Source organism: Hippoglossus stenolepis, chromosome 2, assembly GCF_022539355.2.
Source record: "Hippoglossus stenolepis isolate QCI-W04-F060 chromosome 2, HSTE1.2, whole genome shotgun sequence".
NCBI lineage: Eukaryota > Metazoa > Chordata > Actinopteri > Pleuronectiformes > Pleuronectidae > Hippoglossus > Hippoglossus stenolepis.
Genome location: NC_061484.1, coordinates 7142445 through 7165284, shown reverse-complemented (window position 1 = coordinate 7165284; position 22840 = coordinate 7142445). Strand labels below are relative to the sequence as shown.

Below are 22840 nucleotides of genomic sequence, written 5' to 3'. Positions count from 1 at the left end.
TTTCATTTTCAAACAGACAAGTTGTCAAAATAGAAATCAGTCAGACAGCAGATGATATGTTAAATTTGTGCAGGTACAGACATATGTAAAATAACATGGCAGTGCCTGCAGCTTCATTTCATAAGAGACAATTCAACAAACATGTAGTGTGTACTTTTTGAAACAGTTAACACTTACCAACACTTGATAATTCCCCTGCAACTTATTTCCGAGTTAAAGACAGTTTGTGATGTTTGATATTAAAGAGGGTGGAATGCAGTGAGCATTGGAAGTCATCAGCTGATAAATCCAAGGAAATACTAGAGATGAAGTTCTTCAGACATGCTGCATTAACAGTCTGTGATCAGGATAAAGTATAAAGTGAAACTAGACCAAGTCAGTGAGGCTGGAGTGAGGAGAGACTGAAGCATCTGTCATGGTGAGGAACTCAACCCAGTTCTGACAGAAGCCACGAGAATACTCTCCTGTGTCGATGACGAGTCCCCACAGGCGGCTCTGGCCCGTTTTGTTCCTCAGAGCCAGCTGAGCCTCCCGCTCCGTCACGTTGAAGCTGATATTTCTAACTTGCACCACTAAGAGGTAAAGCAGTCCACCTGTTACAATGCTGCTGTACCACGCACACGTGAAGCAAAGTGCTGAGCTGTGAAAACAAAGAAATGATGAGTGCAAGATTAAAGTATAAAAAAGTATTTTGTTTTAAGAAAAAAGTTTTTCTCGTTACAAATAAACCATTGGCCCATTTTCATTTGAAAAGCACGTTATAAAAGAGGAGGGAGGAAAGATTAATAATGAATTTATAATGAAAAAAAACATCTATAAAGAGGAAAAATAAAACAATTACTTTACTTTACGTTACGTTACGTTACGTTACGTTACGTTACGTTACGTTTCGTTACGTTACATTTCGTTACGTTACTTTACTTTATGTTACGTTACGATACTTTACGTTACTTTACGTTACGTTACTTTACGTTACTTACGTAACTTTGCGTTAGTTACATTACTTTACGTTAGTTACGTAACTTTTAAAAAGTAATCCTTTCCATAACATAAATGTCATTTACTATATCTATCCACTCCTGTATCGTGGGGGGCCCCACACACACACACACACACACACACACACACACACACACACACACACACACACACCAGAGTTTACGGTGCTGCATTTAAACATCATGAAAAATGAGTTGTCAGCATTTTGTGCGCTCAGTACAACACAAGACTTGACTCACTATCGAACTTTATCTTCTTTATTTCAGTGACAGTGCGACACACAACGACATAGCATTAACAACGTAAACAGTGCTGCTTTTGAAAATCCATTGAATTTGACATTTTCCTTAATAAATAAATAAATTTCTCATTTAAATACTACTGCCTCCACCATGTTTGCACCTGTAATCATTTACACATTTACACGTATTGTTACTAGATCACCAGCAAAACGCCCACCAACCAAACGTGCAATCTGTTATAATACACATGCAAGGTAGCACTCTTTATTTGGGATTTGAGTCCATCAGGTCCCTAAATCTCTTCCTCAAGAATTTGCACATGGATGAGAAGAACCTGCGGAAAGGTCCTTTCTTTTTAGGTGACGTCAATTGAATCCTCAAGACGTCAATGAAGATGGAGTCAGCCAGCTGTGTCTCCATGACTTTTAGAATCTCCTTCGCAGTGCCAATTTTCTTAACCAGTTCTTTGAACACAGCCTTGTGGATCTTGTCAACATTTTTAACTGTGGTTATGCTCGTTTTATTGGGATTGATCTGCTGCTTTGCCTTCTCTAAAAGATTTTTGATAATAATGTTCGAATCTATCAGAGTCATTGATACTTTGGCCTTCTTTATGGTATAGAATACAAGCTCCATAATAACCAAGCCCATCTGTATGTGAGTGTACGTTACGTTACGTTACGTTACGTTACGAAAGAGGATGAAGGAAAGATTAATAATGAATTTATAATGAAAAAAAAACATCTATAAAGAGGATATACAATATACAATTACTTTACTCTCTCCACTAACCGCAACAGGCTTCAAAATGCCTGTGCTCGGGCCCGTTAGTGCTACAACGTAGCCCTAGTTTTTGTTTGGTATTTATTGCAGGATTACACAATACTGGACAGATAACCATGAAATGTATAGGAAGGATGTGGTTTGACTCATGGAGGAACCCATTAAATGTTGGTGTACATCTAGATCAGGGGGCAGATCCAGATTTATTTTCCAAATTCCAGGAATTTAGGGGACTGGTGGGCCTTGGTGGAGGTAGCTGCTCTACGAGTGCCAGTCTGGTTGTTCAAAAACCTTAGAATGGAAAACGGACACATATCTCAGGGGCTGCAAAAAGTAAAACTGGATAAAAATGGGGAAATTTGGATAATTTAAGACATAATGGAAGTGATTTAAAAATGAATCCACTGAGCCATGTTGTAACACAATAAGATTAGAGTGGAAAAAAACAACAAAACCCATTAAAATAACTTTCTGTGCTTCCTCAGTTGAAATGAATATCGGGCAAAAATGATCAAGTTTCATAAAACAAAAGTGTTTTGTGGATCGTGGAGAGGAAAATGCGCTGCTCTCAGATCATCAGTAAATCTTTTGAGTTTAAAGCCTCTAATATTGTCAGCATTGATAAAATATGCATACTGCTCTAATATAGTTTACTTTGCTGTGTATAGATGTTATCACAATGCAGTAATAAGGGCAAAAACTCGTGCTCTAGAAGTTAAATGATTGAGTCCGATAAACAGCTGATTGTTCATGTGTAAGTGTGTGTGTGTGTGTGTGTGTGCAGTGCAGGCAATATAAGCTGAACTGTTGGGATTTAGGGAGGCGGTACAGTATATCTGCTATCAGTTCCCATTTCCTCTGCATCTGAGTATCCCCCCCACCCCATCTCTCACACACACACACACACACAGGTAGGGGGACTACCTGTGTGTGCGTGTGTGTGTGTGTGTGTGTGTGTGTGTGTGCAGTGCAGGCAATATAAGCTGAACTGTTGGGATTTAGGGAGGCGGTACAGTATATCTGCTATCAGTTCCCATTTCCTCTGCATCTGAGTATCCCCCCCGCCCCATCTCTCACACACACACACACACACAGGTAGGGGGACTACCTGTGTGTGCGTGTGTGTGTGTGTGTGTGTGTGTGTGTGTGTGTGTGTGTGTGTGTGTTTGTGTTTGTTGGATCTTAGGCTCCACATTGGATCTCTCATGGACTAGTGTTTGCAAACCATCTGTTCCTTTACTGTTTCTCTCAGTGTAAACACTCACTACATCTTACATTCAAATGCTTGATGCATCATATTAACATAATGTTTTAATTCATGCTAATTACAATTGATTTTAGTTAATGAAATACAGTGCAGTCAGACTGTACTTCAATAGTTTCCCTGTATATTGGACTGGGATCATATCCTTCAGATTAAATTTCAGTTTATAGTCACAGAGGAGCTGTCAACCATTTTCTATTTTGCTTCAAATCAGAAGTAGAAATATCTAAATCATCTGAAACATCTGAATCCTGTATTATAATATGCATAGTAGTGTGTATGTCATGTGAAATCATCATGACACTAATGCACATATTTATATGTTTGTGTATTATTAACGACCACTGGATATAGTCCCACTATATTTGCCATTTTTCTTGTAAAAATAACGTTCTTTATATCACAATATTGATGCATCCTTTTCTTTGTGCCCATTGCTGAATATTGGCATAATCACTCACATCTAAGGCAACAAGAAATAAATCTGCACCTCTTGCAAATTACAAAACTGTCTGTTACTGACCAAGCAATGGGTTTCATGCTGCACCTTCACAGGCAAGGTGAGAGAGTATTAAACAGAAAGAGAAAGGCAGAGAGGAAAAGTGATGGACAGGATGAAATGACTGGGTTATATTCACTCGCTTGCACTTAAGTGAGACAGCATATGTGAGGTATGAGGTTATTTTGTACTTTAAGGAATCAGATTTTTCAAAGAGGCTCAGCTGCCTTCAAATCAGTAATTTGGTGTTTGGCTCATAAATGTCAGACAAACTGCAGAAGAAGTGAGAACAGTCACAGGTTTAAGGTCAGAATAAAAATCTGATGATGGAGTCTTTTTTCTTTTTCTTTTAAGGCTTGAACTGTGAATAAACCTGCCTGACACAGATCCCTGTATAATTGGTGCAGGTAATAATGACTATACCTGGGACCGAAAGTGAATCAGTTTCCCTCAGAGTGATCAAACAGCAGCAGATTAAAGCTGCCTGCTGGTGATATCAGACCAAATGAGACCTCATTAACATCGTATCAAGTCTAAATAACACGACAGAGTCAAATGTCAGCTTACCTTACAAAATAATTAGGTCAAATTAGTACACACACAATGACACCCGCGAGAATTCATCCAGTGCTGTGATGCGCTTTGATTCAATGGTTTATGTTCACAGGAGGGAATAATTGGAAGTAATTAATAATTATGGTAATGATGGTAGGGAGTCTTCACAAAGCATGGTTCAGCTTTGTCTTCTACATGAACTGACAGAGTTTAAAGCCTCAGACAAGCTGGAGAAGATTTAGTTTTGGAGGATAACACCCCAACCCTTACCCATAATTTTAAAATATAACCGCAACTTTCTGCATTCATAAACCCATATTATCTCTCTAGCAAATAACACACTTAGTTGTTCAAATTATATTTAGATTCATACGTAGAGACCTGAGAAAACATGATACTGTGGTATTTACATCTTTATTGTATCAGTATTGTTCTTCTCGTAGGCCAGTGTGTTATGGGGTCGCTAAGAGATGCTCATGTGGCCGTTTGTATTTGTTTGTTTTCATCTCTGTTTGGAACCTGAAAAGTGTCGATCTGTGAGCTTATGTGCAGGTTTGAGGGATTTGGAAGGCGTGCACATTGACTCCTCTGTGAGCCTCTGCAGAGACATGTATCATCCAGCGTATGTGCAACAAGCTCAACCAATCAGAGGGCTAGGACAGCATGCATTTGTCCTCAGAGGGAAAAATTCCATACGAGCACTTACTACTATAGAGGCTGCTATTTATAAAAGTTGTTGCCATTATTGACAAATCAACTTGAACCTGTTAATGTGGGGTGGGGATATTTAAAAGAGTTCACCTGTATAGCATAACTGATTTAGTTTAACATTGTCACTCTAGTTTTAGATAGTTTAGAATGTATTTGAAGCAGAAACAGGAATACTCTCTGTTTTCATGCATTCTTCTTCTGAGTCAATAATATAGGTTTATTCAGGTTAAACCAGTTGTGCATTACCTGTCATCTTTCTTTGTAAGGTTTCTACATTTCCCCCCCCTGTTAATAGGTTTTTTAATCCAGAGTTTTTCCTTACCCTTGTTGAGGGTTAAGGACAGAGGATGTCCCAGCTTTATTAGCCTTTATGAGACAAACTGTGATTTGTAAATGTGGGCTCTACAAATAAAAAACGTTTTATTTGTCAAACCTGTAGTCTTTAAATTAAACGAAAGCTGACAAGTGACATTAGTTGAGGCAATGTATTGAACTTTCCACAGCTCAAGACCTGGAAGCAGACTTTGATGTGTAAAATAGGTTGAATTACTCTTTACGGACATTCGTTGTCCAGTGAATTGATGACTTGATTGTTTGTAAAGCCCACAAGAGGATGAGGTCCATGCTCGGCATTAACAGAGTCTTGTAAGTCTTACAGTAATCCACAGTGGGAAGCTGGATGCTCTCTCCATGTACAGAATGCTTGGACTTGAGATAAAGAAGTGGACTGTGGATGGATGAAACACATGTGAGATCATTATAATTCCCTTTTAACATTCATGTTAACATCACAGTTATTATGTTGTACTTTTTGTGAATCAACAGTTCATTTCTTAATGGGGTTCTTTTCCATTCATTAATGTGCATATTTCTTATTTGACACCAGGAAATTGATTTTGCTATGCATATTGTAAGAGTAAGAACCTACGAGGGGACAAGCACACATACTGGCTTCTGTCATAACCTGTGATTTATAATAAAAAGATGGACAGCTCATGATTTACATATTTATTACCTCTTGCTCCATATATTCCTGTGCATAATGTGAATATACAGCAGGGATTTGAGGATTAAAAGTGAAAATGAACCTGGTGGTAAATTGTTTGGTTGGTGTCGGCAACATGCTTGCATGTGTGTGCATCAGCAGAGTGAAGCCATGCACTCCTACTGACCATCTGTACCTGCTGTTCACTTTCTCACGTCCATACAGGTAGTGCATGGCAACCAGATCTAGGCTTGCCAACTCGACGGGTTACCTGGCTGAGTCGTGCACAGAAACACACATGCTCACAGAAAACATGTTACCAAACAGATTAACACGAACTTGGTGGTAAGAAGCAGTTACAATTTGTGCAGAATCAAAGGTCAGATACAGAAATGTGTTTTACTTTCTGTAACATTGGCAGATGGGACGATTTTTTTACATTTTCACTGATTTCTTAGGGAATAACTCATGTATTTGGTGAAATAAATCAGACATATTTGTAAATAAGTGTGAGTAATTTGGTGCACGGGCATTTGGATTTTTGGGCCTCGGTGGAGGTATATGCACTATACTGAGTTCCATTCTAGTTGAGATTGATTTCATTTACAACAAATGCTGTTTTCTGGATGGCCTTACATGACCGGGACTATTTTTCAGTCTCCTCACAAAGCCGGCTCACAGTTTCCACTTTGCTTTGCTGCGGTCTGGTCCTGTTGGTTGTTTTTCGCTCGAGGCAGATGTCATGACCGGTCAGTTGCAGCTGCTCTCTTTCTATGAGACATTAAGAGGAACACAACGGGGTTTAAATGCACCACCCACTGGGCCGTCACTGGTCTTATGGGCAGATTTGTGATCATGGTGGGGAATTAGGAAGTGTGGATTTTTATCCATCAAAAACAATCCCTGTACAAATCAGAGGTGGAAGACAGGTCAGGCAGTCAGAGAATCAGTTTTCTTTTGGCAGCTATGTTACCTGAATTCAATTATATTTTATCACCACAGACATATCACCATTTAACAACCCTAAGGAGTCGATGATCACACCATCACAGCGTAAACACAGAGCCCCATGGAGCTGATTTAAACTTGAAACTCTGCTAGTTTTTGTTTGTGTTGATAGGGCGAGTAAAGACTGAGATATGATAGTGAAAGCATGTCCGATAGGAGGGTGCAGTCCTCTGACTGAGAACACAAACTGTTTTGAAGTGTTGTATTGCTATTCAGAAAAAAGTCTTTGACCTACCCTTTATTTCAAATAGGTACATGTTGCTAGATGTTGTATCGGTTTGTATGTATGTCTTCACATTTACAACCTACATTTACAATTTCAACTTTATTTATGTTTTTTATAGTGAACAACCACATCATTTTCCATATCATATTTTATGTTTTGTGTTTATTTTTGGGTCCAATATGTTAATATACTGTGTGAAGGTTGAAAAAAAGATACCAAACAATAGCAGGGTAAATATTTTTATGTGATATTTAAAGGCAAATTCCGAAGCATTAAAATCCAAGCAAAACTAGTGCAACACTCGTTAGGGTTAATTGATTTGTAGTGGAAGTAGTCATGTGATCCACTGTTGATATAAACAAATTATTATAGACATTTAAAATCTTATTATGAAACATGATTTAGACCTGAGTTTTCTTGAGCTTGCACTGACAAATATAATAACCATGACCTGACTGACAATGAAGCTTTACAATATATTTATGACGCTATCAACGTGTCTGCGCATTTTAATATTATTCAGAATGCGTCTCTCGGTGCCCATCTTCGATTTCTCAGACCTGACTCTCCACGGTCTCTGCTGAACTTCACTTGTGCTGAGTACACAGAAAGTATCTGCTGATCCACTACAGTTGTGGTTTGTGTGTGTGCATCTGAGAGCGGTGGACAAATGGATCAGTGGCACTGAGGCCAAGCAGCGTGAAAACAGAAGTAACTGCAAAATTGGGTACATTTTTGAGACGGATGAAGCGATGGAGGAAATGGAGGAGTGGATGCTGTGTGAAAAAAGAGAATATTAAGCAAGAGAAACAAACGAGCACAGGTGGCAGCGGGAGGCATTTGCGATTGCTGCTGCGCTCCTCTTCTAACCACATTTCTCTGCTGTTAGTGACCTTCTCATTCAATTCCCTCGGCTGCAGATGATGCAAAATTAATTGAACGCTTTTCATTCTCATCTCATTTACAGCAATCAGCCCTGCCTTGTTCTTTCAGCTCAACAGTAGTTCATTGTTAATGCACGTGTGTGTGTGTGTGTGTGTGTGTGTTTCTCATGAGACACCCTACATGAATGCTACACTCCTTTACTGCCTTTTGTCCTTTGTCATTTCATGTAACGCCTGCAGTATCCTTTGTGGGGATCTGCTCATGGGAATCTGGAAATTAATTTGCAAGTGCAGCATATCAAATAGCCCCGTACAGTGCAAGCTCCCATCCTCGCTATTCCCTGACCAAATGATGTAATCACATGCATCAAAGACGTGCAATGAAAGCATCTTAACAGAGTAAAATCCCACGGCCCAGTACTAGACTTCTAATAAAGACATTACTGGGAAAAGAATAAATCAAACCCAATTTCCCAACTGGCTACATTACTGTTGAAGGAAATATTTTAGGTAAATTGGTGAGTAAACTTTTTTCCCTACTTCAACGTGATACCTTAATCATTTTCTCTCTGAGCAAATACTTGGCCAGAGAAAAGCAAGAGCAGTCCCTCATGCGTTCCTCGTTGCAAGTCTCCATTTCCCCCATGACCCAATTTTATCAGTGCTACTGCAAGAGCTTTATAAAATGAGATGAAACTAAAAAGATAAATGGTTTAAAGCCTGTTTTTTCTCTGTGGTGTAAAATAGTGTTCTTTAAACACTGAAGCGATTCTGGCAGTTTCTAGAGTTCCGCTCTTGGTTTGAATGCGTCGGCAAAAGGAAGAAGAAGAGGAGGAGGAAGCTGAGAGGGAAGTAGAGGAAAAGGTTGAGTGAAAAGGTTAATGCGTGGGACTCAGCTCAGAGAGTCTGTGGTGGGTTAAAGGGAAACTGCCATACATCAAGACTGGCAGAGATACTCTGATGCAGGTACTGTAAAATGTATTTGTGGCCATTTGCTGTAGATTAGAGGGAGCAGTTTTACTTAAAACACTGTAGAGACAGAGTGTGTTTTCTGTATTGAGGAGCCTATTACTGTGGACTGTGGAGTAAGTGCTGGCTGTAATTTTTCCAAAAGGTCACAGGTAACACTAAATAATGATAATTTGATTCATTCATTTGCTTTACCTGCACCACCTCCACTTATCGACAAGTAATTCAATTTTACAATTTGAGCAACAACCTCTTTCACTTTATCTACAAATTTTCAGTCTATATTGTTAAATTCATATAACCAAATTTTGGATTTCAAATAAACGGTGTTCTTTTAATGGCAACGAGGCAAGTGAGGGGGAACAGATCTTAACCGAATAAAAATGATGATGTAATGATAAACAGTTGTTTAGTGTACAGTTTAATAATAGTGTAGCTTCAACCCTATGTTTTGGTTGAAGTGCCTCTCCCTGAAAAAAAAAAATAAAAGCCTTTAAGAACGCAGGGCTGGGAGGCGGGGCTAAAACACACCTACATAACCTCCCCGCCACACAGACACAGACATTGGAAACACACAGGCACACTATATTCCAATGAGTAGGCTAAAGTTATCTAGGTTGTCTATGAGCGATGACTCCAGTGGCAGCACACACACCTTTTCTACAGAAATGTGGTATGAAGTAGAGGGGTTCTCACCTCTGGAGTTTCCTATAGGCCAAGTCTTTCGTTAGTGTATGATAAATATGAAGCTACAGTCAGAAGCCAGGAGGACTCAGTGAGTTCCTGCAAAAAGTTGTGCATTGTGCTTGTTCGATCAGGATACATTTAGGGAGGGAACAGACATAGAACTGGTCGGGGTTATAGGGAGACTGTGTAGCCAGAGAGATTTGTTTTACAGTGGTGTGGCCGTGTGTTAGTTATCTGCAACAGTCTGTGGCCCTTTACACACTGGTGTGTAAAGTGTCATGAGGGAAGTGCAGGATGAAATTATCTTAAAAGACTTTTAAAAGCAGGAATTAACTTCACATAAAAGGTACTGAGGGCTGTGTTAAAGTGTTCCTCCTGTTTAAAAGAAGGTGTGGGAAAGCAAATTATACACAGTACACAAGCTATCTACAGAATGTTTGAGAGATCTGAGGCCCAGAAATTTACCGAAGCAGTAAATTATGTTTTTTCGCTGCAGGGCAGAGATTTGTTTGGCAGTCCTATAGGTGTGATCAAAGCTTACCATAACAATTACATTTGCAGGCGATTGCATCATCTATCAACAGTGATTCAGCTGAGAAAAAGAGCTTCTTGGAGGTTTGATTCTAAAAAGAAAAATCATTAATACTGAAAGAGAAGATCAGAAAGAAATAGTCCAAAAGTTAACAACAAAAAGCTGTGGTAGCATTTGTTACAAATATAACTCATCTATACCAAATTGCCCAAATTAGAAATGATAAGAATCAAATTCAATTAGGTTCATGTCAAGATGAATGTATGGCAACACACAAAAAAATTGGTTAGCATCAGTAACGATAACGGAATTTTTATATCTTCAACTTAAATGTACTATGTGTATTTTCAGCACCATGGACAGCTCAACATTAAATAATCCAAACTATCGATCGACTTATTCCAAAAATCTTAAGAACCATTCGTTCACCATCATCTTATCAGCTTCACATAGACATGTGTAATGTTAGAGGGCAAAGAAAATCCAGCGTTGGATTTTGGTGTGATTTGGACATGTGATACATCCAATATTACTCAACTTTGAATAACAGGGGGATCAGCGCTCTGTAGCTCAAATAACAGCATGTTCATGACATCTGCAATGACAACTGATTCTCCAGTTCAGGATTCTGCAGACTGAGTCCCACAGCCCCGCCCTTTAATAACCGAGGATCAATTACTGCAGTTTCAGAAAGAAAGCTGGCCAAGACCAACCCATTCCATGTGTGTAAAATAGGTTCTGCACAAGCCCTCTGAATTAGAAATTGGAGACAACAGTATTATTGATTGGAGTTGACGCCTCGCACTTCACAGCAACAACAATTGTGTCCACTGTGACTGTGGTCTGTTGTATTTTTCTTTCCTTAAATAAAGAGTTAGCCTGCTATGAGCTGGAGAAAGGGGCCCCCTCAGTTATTATCACTTCTAATGTCTTGTTTTAAAAAGTGTATTGTGTATATTAAAAAAAAGTATTATTAAAATCTTGTCTATCGGTTGAGGGCTCTTTGGAGGATGGGGTCGATAGCCAAGGCCCACAAGGCTTCCAATGGCCAAAGTCTCCTGGTGTGATAAAATTCTATCAATATTACTGCAGTGGCAATTGTTCACCGAAAAGTAAGAACTCAACAACAGTAGGAACAGAGTGTCGTTTGATATACATTTTCATTAGCTTTTGACAAAATAAAGCACAACAGTCAAAAATAATTCCTTAATCAACGCTTTGGGCCATGGTTCGAAAATAAAACTTCAGTAGAAGGGAGGTGATTATTCTGTGAGAGGACAGTCATTGTTTGCACAACATAAACGGGGTTATAGTTTTTTTCATCGTCCAAACAAATGATCAATACTGTAATTTCTCTGACAGTCTGAAATGTACCTTGGTGGCATCAACGTTTTCAAAGTACTACTTGTTGCTAAGGAACCAAAATCCATGTGACATAACTCAAACAGAAAATGCAAGTGAGGTTTGTAATTTCCTAGGAAAGTTAGCCTGCTCCTAAAATCTTTTTTGGTTGTGCTGGTTAAGCCCCTTTTAAATGCACGACATGTCAATGTAGAAGGATGAGGATTATTATAAAGAGCTTAGTGGAGATCAGCTGGTAGAATCTTTTCACAAATTAAAGGGGATTTGAATCACTTTGTCACTTATAAAACTGAAGATTAAATATTTGAAAATACTGAGAAAATCACATCACGTCAAATAAAAGAGATATAAAATATAATACAACACTTGTAATTTATTTCTCAATTGCTGTTTCCCCTGAGTTGCTAGTTTAAAACAGAGTGAGTATGACTCTAAGAGAAGCACAACATCTGCTTTACATCTGCTCCCTAACTATTAGAAGAGACATTTTAAATGTCTAATATTTCCTGATGGTGTAGTAATAGCAGCCACTGGAAGGTCAGTGTCATTCTTCTGAATTCTTTATCTCCTCTGAACGTCGAAAGCTTTAAAGGCACATTCTTTAACAGGTGAGTGAACGCACGCACACGCACACGCACACGCACGCGCATACACATGCACATTCATGCTCACACAAAATATTCAATTCATTTTTGCTGCATCGTCAGGACACATCATTTGTCTTCTTCCACACACCTACAAGTTTAATCATGAAAAAAAAAATATGTGTGTTCCTGTACATGAATATCATAGTGTGTGTGTCTGTGTGTGTGTGTGTGTGTGTGTGTGTGTGTGTGTGTGTGTGTGTGTGTTAAGTCTCATGTGTGGAGGGTTTTCCTTGGTAATACATTATTCCTGTCTAAACTCTGGCCTCAGGACATATAGTACAGTGTTGTGTTTATGCGTTGCTGATGGAGGGTGGACGGGCAGATACCTGTAATGGTTGAATTCATCAGGAATCCTCATTTACAGTGCAGTTTGTATAACACATGTCCAATTAACAGTCAAGCAGGTATCAACTGCTGACATCTTCATCATGCTTAGAGTGTGTGAGATTGCAGAAATACAAAATAAAGTGGAAACTTACTCTTTATTCTAAAATCCAGATCAGTTCTTGAAAGAGACGAATAAAACAGAATGAAAAGAGAGATTTCTGAACATCATATATTGCATGGAAAGCAAACACCATTAAGCAGCTCATCATTAATGATTCCACAACTGATCCTGGTCTCTCTCTCTTCTCTTCCCCATTTCCATCCACCTCTACTCTCTCGCACATTTCTCTCCTCTCCAACTGGCAACTGGCAAAGTGTTTGCTTGTGATATTGTAAACTCATAGAGTATTGTATTGTATAGGGGCGGGTGGGACTCGGGTCGTTCACTAACAAAGTGTGCGGTTCGATTCCAGTCTCCCCCATTCCCCATGCTAATATGTGGGAAGATACTGAACCCAAACTTGCCCCTGACAGCTGTGCCAGCAGTGTGTGAGTGTATGATAGAGAAAGTACTGCACATAGATGCACTGTGTGAATATGTATGAATTGGTTAATGGCAAAACTGTACTCTCAAGTGCTTTGAGTGGTCATCAAGATCAAAAATAGGAATATAAATACAGATAATTTACCCTCAAAGCTTTTGCACATCAACCACAATGGAAATAAACAGCATGATATAATGAATAATTCAAAGAAGTTCACCCAACTATTCACATTGAGGTTCACTGGCTCAGGTGCTTCAACTGAACAAAGCATCTTCAGGACGTTTTTTCAGGTTGTTCACTAGACAATATGAAGAACTGCAGCAACAGCTGGCTCCAAGATCATAGATCAGAGAAGTATTCATTTGACAAAATCCCCATTTGTTTGCTGTAGTTGTGCACGTTTGGTTGGCTACATCATAGTCTATTAAAGACTAAATGAACTGACAGAAATTACGAAAGACAAATACGTTAAATAAATCGACAAATAGACTTTATATCAGACTGGAAGGTATCAGAGGAGGAGGTTGTTGTTCTCCACTGCTCCCTCAAAATGGAACATTGTTGACAACATGTTCTCTGATTGGTCTAATGTGATAATGTCGGAAGCAAAACCTTGAAAAAAATCGACCTTAGTCTGAAAAACTTTAAGCCGCAGTATCACTCAGCAAAATTCACAACGTCGCATTGACTGAATACAGGTTTGCAAAATATGAATAATGTGTGAATTAATCACAGGAAAATGTGTCCAAGGTCCAGTGTCCAATGGCATTCACTATGTAAAATGCCTGGAGATAATGTTTTGACTTGATGCCATACGAATTAAACTGAATCAAATCTTTAGTCTAAAACTGTGTTAAAAACCTCAGGAACTACTCATGTAGCAGGCACACCCGAGAAAAGTCAAGACTCTCTTTTAATAATCATTTTTCTTTATCATTTGCTCCTTTGACCATTAAACTGTTTAATCAAAGCGTAGCTCTGTAAATTTACCCTGAGGCACTCTGGGTTAAGATCTGGCGAACTCACTTGACATGGCTGTTTTGCAGTAGAAGCAGCCATTTGATGAGAGGAGGCTCTTCAGTATGGAACAGGCAGAAGAAGTGGAGAGACAAAAGGCAGGAGGAGTGAAGACAGGGCAGGAGATGAATAGTGGAGGAGAAGATTCAAAGAAAAGGAGCGGACAAAGGGATAAGTCATGACAGTTTCATGAGAGTGAGAGGAGCTGGAGGTCCCTGCCCCTTGAAGTGAACTTTACCCTCTCTCCCTGGAGCTCTGAGTTGGTGTGGGTTGGAATCTAGCAGCACAGTGACTGGAAAGGACATTGGTTCAATTCCCTCAAGGAATTAAATCTTTATGCCTTATAAATCAATGCTTGAGGGTGGTTGAGAGCAGCTGTGCAAGACAAGAGCCCTGCTTTGTGTTTTCCTGTCAGTAAATGCAGTTCCCACTATGACTATAAAATGATTTTGGTTTGTGAATTAAAACCAAACAAACTAACACTATTGTTTATTTTATGAGATGTTGCATTTCAGCAGAAAAATTATCTCACTCTTTAACACCAAAATTTGAAAAAAGATGATTGGCTTTTCCACCGGTACAGAAGAGAATTTTCCTTTGTGTTTTTTTCCAAGGTGATTCATATTCAACATCACAGACAAAGACTGAGACACTCTCTCACCTGTCTTGCCAAAGTAACGCGTTCTCCCAGGCGTCACATCACCATCACTGTGGATCAGAGCCAGAGACGATTAAAACCTGTGTCCACTGCAGAGTCAATTGAGTGAATGCAAAATGTATCTGTTCCAAACGCCAGCTGTTAGTGAGTGTTAGTAGGTTCTTCAGGTGTATGTCTGCATAGATTACTGTAGCCTAAACAAATTAGATGCAAATCAGCCCCGGTAATTTGGCGAGTGCCTTTTCCCATTTAGATGTGTCACAGCAGAAGAAGCACAGGTACAGTATAGTTAATAACGTTAATGATAGCTCCAAGGCTGTAGTTCATTTTGATGTTAAAACTTGCTCCAGCTCTGTGTTGTTGCACATGCTGGTTCACTGATGTGAATTACTTGGGCACAGTGGAAGAGATTCTCTGTTCATGTCATTCATAACACATGACTGCTGAAGGCTGCTGAAATCTTAGAGCTGACAACTGAGCATGTGAGGAGGTTGTAACATGTGAAAATGTGACATCAGCCCTGTATGTCAGGCCCACTCACACAGCATGTTACTGCACAACCTGTAGATGTAGTGGTAAATCTCGTACTTATATAGTATGTTAGCCTGTGACAAGAAACATTCATCTAAAACAGTGATGTGTAGTTCCAAAGGATTTCATTTTTTTAATTAGATTATTTTACATTAGACTTTTGTTTTTAAATTTAATAGTTGCGGTACAAAAAAAGTACAAAATTTCCCCCAGGTTTCTTAAAGGTACCCTGTATAGTTTACGATTACTAATTGTGCTAGTTTTGTTTTTACTCGAGAGTCTCTGCTCTGTTTGTTCTCATGCGTGTGTGCCTCTGAACATGGGTGGTGGCGTGTTACAACGCGCATTGATGCCAATTGATTCATACCAGTCCACCCATATAGATGTCGCAGTAACATGCCAAGAAACGCAGAATTGTGCAAGAAAGAGAAAAAAACAGCAAGTAAAAGTGTTTTAACATTTTCTAAATTAAGCTTTGCAAATGTTTTGTGCGAAGTCAAAAACATTCAACCTGTTTGTGAGACCTTTTTGTGAGTATGAACAAGTGTAAAGAGAAAACAGGGCACCCTTAACAATGACCAGGACTAAAAAAACACCTGGAATCCTCTCCTCCTTCTCAGTTTGTCTCTTTGTGACAAGGACAAGGCAGAAGCATTAGATACCTCACAAAGAGCCTATAAGCCTTGTAAAATAACTACTTGTTTCAGGGCTGTTGCATTACAATTGCACTAGATGATCAACATTCTTCAAGATTATTGAGGATATGGAGGGAAACTGCTCTATAATTTAATACAGCACAGATCTTTGACTCAGGCTTTTTCCAGGTGTATAAACAATTGAATCCCCTTGGGAACTTGGGTCATTTACAGTATGATGTTTTGTCTGTTTGTTATTTTTGCAAAACATTCCTCTGCAGCTTTTAACGATTAACTCTGATATCTTCAGAGCCCTTCATCTGTCTGGTATAGTGATTGTATAATAACACTTATCCTGAATCAACCTGTGAGCGAGTGAGTGGGTGAGACAAAGAGAGACGGAGGGAGAGAGAGAGTGGGAGGCAGAAAAAAACCCTGACAGATTGTACTGGCTGAGGGAGGTCAGAGAGAATAAGAGTAGTTGAAAACAGAAACAAACAGAAAATAAACAGACATAGAAGATTTCCACAGATTATATCATAGACATTATTGAGTAAGTGATTGACAGCTCCACTTGTATAGCTCCTGCTCATTCTATTCTCACTGTATAACACATTACCTGGCTTATCTTCAGCCTCTCTGCAGAACAAAAAACCTGACAGTTAAAATTCTCACAATCGAAAATACGCAACTGAAAAATAACCTGCTCCATAATAAGGTGCTTTTAAGCTCACAGAAATTTACATTTACAGCCTACAAAGCAAAATATCTGAAAAATAATTAGCGAAAATAAATAAGCACAATAATGAGCTGGTGGTCAAATGCTCCAAAGCTCTTTAAGCAGCAGGTTCGCAGTTACTGCCAGCCGGACATTCCCCCCACTCTCTCTCCTACCTTTAATTTTTTAATTCATCCCTCATGTCAGTCTTTCACTGCATATATCAAATAATGGCAAAAAATATATATATTTATCCTTGTATCCTATATTGCAAACATTGCTAAGACTCATCTGTAAATTTACTCTGATTCTAATCAAATGTCATTGTTTATCACATGTAATGACATATGGGCACACCAACAATTCCTCCATCCGGGAAAATCCTTATACTGTCTGATACAATGTATATCCTCTGACATAGAGTGCCCCAATGATGAGTGTCATACTGGTCCTTTGTCACCATGTTCACAATGATAAACACACAGGTAATCTTATGGAACAGCCATGGTTTAGTGTGGTTCAGGAAAAGATCCTTAAGATGCAGGATGTTTGTTGTCATGGTTACTAGAATGGCAGTCAGTAGAGTGCACACCTCCATCAAGGCCCAGCAGTCCCTTTGAATTCTGTCAAACTGCACCAAATTTCACACACTCATAGATAACAGTTCCCTAAATATACCAATTTTTTCAAGATCCGTGAAGTATTCCCTGGGAAAATGGTGAAAATGGTGAAAAACGTTGAAAACCCATATCTCGCAGCACAATTCAATGGGTTCTTCCCTAACCCCCCATCACATCATTCCACCAGGTTTCATGGTAACCATTCAGTAGTTTTTGTATAATATTGCATGCAAATAAAACAAACATACAAACCAACCGACAAACAGACAGTGGTGAAAATATAACCCCCTGGAGCTGAAGGTGTACTAGGTCGTGACACATAACAAAACATGAAACTATTGGTTGTCTCTGGCGATCTTTCACAAGACGACAACCATGCATACACGATCGAAAACACACAACATACAGGAGACATGTGACATTTACACCCCCCAACATGACGCCTCAGTGGTTGTGTTGTTTTGTTTGTTTTTTCCTGCCAGCTCTATTGTTTATTTAGTCATTAAGGTTCCCTGCTGAGTGACTTCCACTCGTCTGTGATGCGGCTTTGTTACTGTTTACGCTGATGCTGTTTTTGTCAAACAGACGAGGGGTACGCTGCCACATCTGCCTCCCTGTTGTTGACTCTGTTGCTCTGCTGTGTGCTCATGCTGTTAAGCTGCTGCTGTGTCGGAGTGGAGAGCGCTCTCACAGTAATGACTCAGTGAACCGAGCAAAACTTATGGTTTGTTTTTCTGGTTTGGACTTTTAAGTACTGACGATTTCTCGCACATACACAAACATCAGTCACGATAATAACACCGTTTTTCAGATACGTTCCCTGCGTTAACACAGATTGTCATTAAAAAGCCATTAGGACTGCAATAGACTGGAGAGCCGATGTTTCTTTGTGTAGTACGATGAGAGGATGTAGCTCCTTCAGACTCTGGAGAACTTGGCTAAATCAACTTCTTAAGTTAATTTCCAGTTTAACCCAGTTTAACCTCTGCTGGCAGCAACAAGCGAAACAGTTCAGTTCATATAAACTATGTCCCTGTTGAAAGGAAAAGTTAGAACTTCCAGGAACCGGCTTTACTCGTCAACTAGCTCGTAGGCTAGCTAGAAAGTTTAAAGGGGACATAGCATGCCCATTTTACCACAAGTTGATATGGTTCCTTGGGGTCTTAATGAAATGTCTGTAACATACTTTGGTCAAAATACCACAAGGATCATTTAAAACAGCACCCTTTTTACCCTGTATAAAACAGCCCTCCACAGAGTGACCTGTTTTGAGTGCCTGTTCCTTTAAATGCTAATGAGCCAGCTCCCCCCTCCCCCCTCTCCCCCCATGATTTTAAACGATATAAATTACATATTTTATATGATATAAATTATCAAATATGCATCCCATACTTTGTATTCCCTTCTGTTGTCCTGGAGTTTTAATTTTCCCAATCACATAATTAAATGTCCCCTCTGCCCATCCACTACAAGCACACAAGCAGACAGAGAGAGAAAGAGAGGGGTGGGGGGCTATGAAGACCATCATTTACCCCGAACCCCGACATTCAACGGGTACAACAACAAGCGGAGAAAGCAGAATCGCGGGCTGACCTTATATATACAGTCTATGGGGCTGACCAGCGGGAGAAATGCACGTCCCGTGTGAACAGCCAGGCGGCTGCGCGCTTGAAGCAGGGCTGCGCTGCCTCGCAGCGGCGCTTCCGCGTCCGGTGTAAACCCGGCGTAACGAGTGGGGGCTCTGTGTGTTACAGTAGTGCTGAACACTGCGGAAGTCTTCCACACTGCTGGCTGTGTGGCGTTGACACAAATTCCAGCTCACGCATGGGAGAGCGGCCGTCGCGCCCGAGCAACTGCTGCAGCCTCCCAGTCCCAACGATCCAGACAAATGCCACATGTGAGTGAATCGCGGGCTGACCAGCGGAGAAATGCTCGTCCCGTGTGAACAGCCAGGCGGCTGCGCGTAGAACGGCGCTGCGCTGCCTCGCAGCCTCGCAGCCTCGCTGTGTCCGGTGTAAACCCGGCGTAACGAGTGTGGGGGACGGGGTGAGGTGGGGGTGGGCCAAGGCCATGTAGGGAGACTTCCAGTGCCTTGTTACGACACAAAACCCAGGAAGCTCAATCGAGTCACTCAAGCATGACGTTTCTGACTTAGAGGAACCATAACAAAACGCACGAGTGTTTTTTTCCCAGAGTGTTTGGGTTGGTAGACATGCCAGATACCCACATTAACCTGTAGAAGCACTAACAAAGTGGAATTTGCATGCTATGTCCCCTTTAATGTATAATTTAACCAGAGACAGACTAACAACGCAGAACATACTTGAACAAATAATTCGTATTATTGTGTCTGGCAGAGTTGAGAAAGTTTTGCTGTGACCATTCGCTGTGACGTGCCTAAAAAAAATTCAGCTTTTGAATGTGATTCGTTTTAATGCATTTTAATTGCAAAGTTTAATTTCAAAGACATCTTAGGACGTTGTAAGGACCACAATGACCCTGATAAGGTATATGGACTTTTAATGCCTTTTAAAGTCTTAAACTTGGATGGTCAGATGCAAATTGAACAATGGTCCACTTTCGTGCATGCACAGGCAGTGTGTCGTGTGGGTTCTGCATACGCACAGATGCCTTGAATATCTAAATCTGCCAAATGTGAAGTGACAGACTTTGTAGGCCCTGTACAAGTATGTATGAGAAGCTGAGTGCTGTGGCATGAAATGTTGAGGTTGCAGCATCTTAGCTCTCCCTGAGTTTTTATTATTAATTATTTGTGGAATATATTGTGGTTAAAAAATCACACGCATATTGACTTTTTATTTTCTACAAGAAAAATAAGGTAAATGAATAGACTAAAAATAAAAACATACAGTATAGTTCATAGTTTGATAGGTTTATCCAGTCTGTATGATTGGTACAGTGTCACCTCTGATTGTTTGCATAACAGGATTTTGTCCAGTTACTTGTGATTTGAAACATTTCCAAACTTCTCTCATATAAACATGAAAATTATGTTCTTCATCTTGTGCATCAGAATCAGCAACTTTGTTTGTGCATCAAAGCTGAGCAGATTGAAGAGTCAACATTTTGCAGAATATGCTGACAGTTACAGGAATCTGAGTAAACTCTGTAGGAAGAAAAACAAGGTTGCCCTCTGGAGCGCGACCAAATACTCTGCTGGCTACAGAACCTTTGACTTTAAAGGAAAGGCTTCCTCCTCCAACACCCAGTTTCTCACCTCCACCTCCTCCATGCACAGTTAACTTCAGCTCTTGTGCAGTGATGCCAGCTCGGATTGGGAGGTGTTGGGAATACCAGCCAGCTCCTGTAGCTCAACCCCACTCTTATAAGAGCTGGCTCATCACACAACTTTCACTCAGCTTTTTACACAGGAGCTCTTTCAACCCCTTTTTCTTTGTGGCATCAGTAAGATCAATTAAGAGTAGATCATCCCTTCTAGTTTGTCTGCTGTCAGATCAGTAGTGAATCCATATCCTCCAAACTGAGAAGCAGAGACAACAAGGGGAAAAAACATTGAACAATAGACTAAAGACAAAATGGATGATCCCTCACAGCATGTTATGTCCAGGGGACACCGCTGACTCCATACTCCATTCCAACAGCTGCAGGAAACAGTTTATTAAATGTCAGTGCTGGACAATTCCAGGAAAAATAGGGAAAAAAATAAACAAATGACAAATATCTGACCCAAACTCCAAAAGCATAAACAAGAGTGAAACAGCAAAACAAAGGGATTAAAAGGTGCTACTCACCACCAGTCCGCTCCTGGGTACTTAAGTCTTTCATATATATATGGCATATTTACACACAACAACATTCCAATTTAGTTAAAGAGCTAATCCTGTCAATCTTAACTTCTCAAACCTTCCAAACAGGGTGGACGAGCTGTTACTCTACTTCATGACAGAAATTCATGACATAACATAGGCTGTGACTCAATTCAGTGGCCGCATCCCTCGGTTTTTCAGAGGTAGTGGCGCCAACAAGCCACAAGACATCCGATGCCTGAGTATATAACGCTTCAACTCAACCAAAGCTCTAAGAGCTAAAACCAAGGGTCGTTACAACTTTCTCATCCTGTCCAACTTCAGCTCTGTTGCTAGGAAACAGTAATAAAGGTGGGACAAGCTCGTGGCGGAGATCACAGAGGGTCTCTGTAGCACAGACCGTCACAGTTCAGTTCGGCCTTCATGGTCTATGCAGCTAACAAAGGTGGGGACGTCCTTTATGGGACAGGTAGACCATGTTTGTTTGTTGGAGGCGAGGACAGTTGAAGAAAGATGAGGCAGATTTGTGTTAGCTGATTTTAAAGTGGACTGTTGTCATCGACTGTTCAAATACAGAGGCAGCACTCTTCAATTAGACCAATCACAGTGCACCACCTGTTTTTATCACAATTCACACATCCAGCACACACAGAGGATGAATCTGCAGGTTCGAAGCACTTGTACACTTAATAAAACATTGAGGGAAATATCGCAAAATGAAGAGATTCAAAGAGGCTTAAAAATATCCTAGAACAAACAAAGAAAAAAAACAAAAACTGAATTCAGAAGTTGAGAGGGTTGAGAAATTACTCACTGAAGTTATAAGCACAATCTGCAAAACACTGCAATTGTGCTTGGCTGAGTTGTGGTGGAAATGTGAACTGGAGCGACTAAATGTGGTGTCTCAGGGTCTCTGATGGCTCCAGATGGTTTTAAAGCAGGAGGAGGAAAGCGTGACAAAAACAATAGCAGGAGTATTTGTAACCATAACGAACAGCTGCAACGTGCCACATTCAGAGGAAACGAACTGGTTTCACTTGTTTAGAAAGAGCAGGTACAGAGTGGTGTGTATGACATCATCATGGCCCTGGTGTTGAACTTGTGTCTCAGAGCAGTGATGATTCATATGCTAACTGGAGCAGCCGTGAACAGGGGGCATGTGGAGAACACCACATAGCAAGTAATAACTGTTAATCACTTGCGCGCTCAAAGCTATTGTAGTTATTCAGCATAGTGTGCAAAGTAAAGTGATTCAGTTACATAATTTATAGACATGAGACAATAATGTACTGTGACACTATGAGAGCCACATACTCTGTGGACATTTATAGCTGCTGAGTTTGCATTTTACAGACTTGAAGATAATTACCAGCATCTCTCTGACTCTCCAAGAGACATTTTGTAGAGTTTGGACAGGAAACGGAGAGAGTGTTTATCATGGTGGTTTATTGGCTCTTTGTTTCCTGCACATCTCCAAATCAGGAAGAAAGCAACACTTTTGACTGTAATTACCTTCCTGATCATAGTCAATCAATCACTGTGTCGGACTAAATGAAGCGGAACACACAATCTGTCCAGTACTGGTCATACTGGGACAAATGTGGGGCGCCACATTAAAAAAGAAAGTCCGGGGAAAGTCTGGAAGCTG

At 40.1% G+C, this 22840-nt stretch overlaps 1 pseudogene; it reads right to left on the bottom strand.

The window, feature by feature from the left end:
* Positions 1-200: 200 nt before the first annotated feature.
* Positions 201-22840, bottom strand: part of LOC118117186 — a 267659-nt pseudogene continuing 245019 nt past the window's right edge.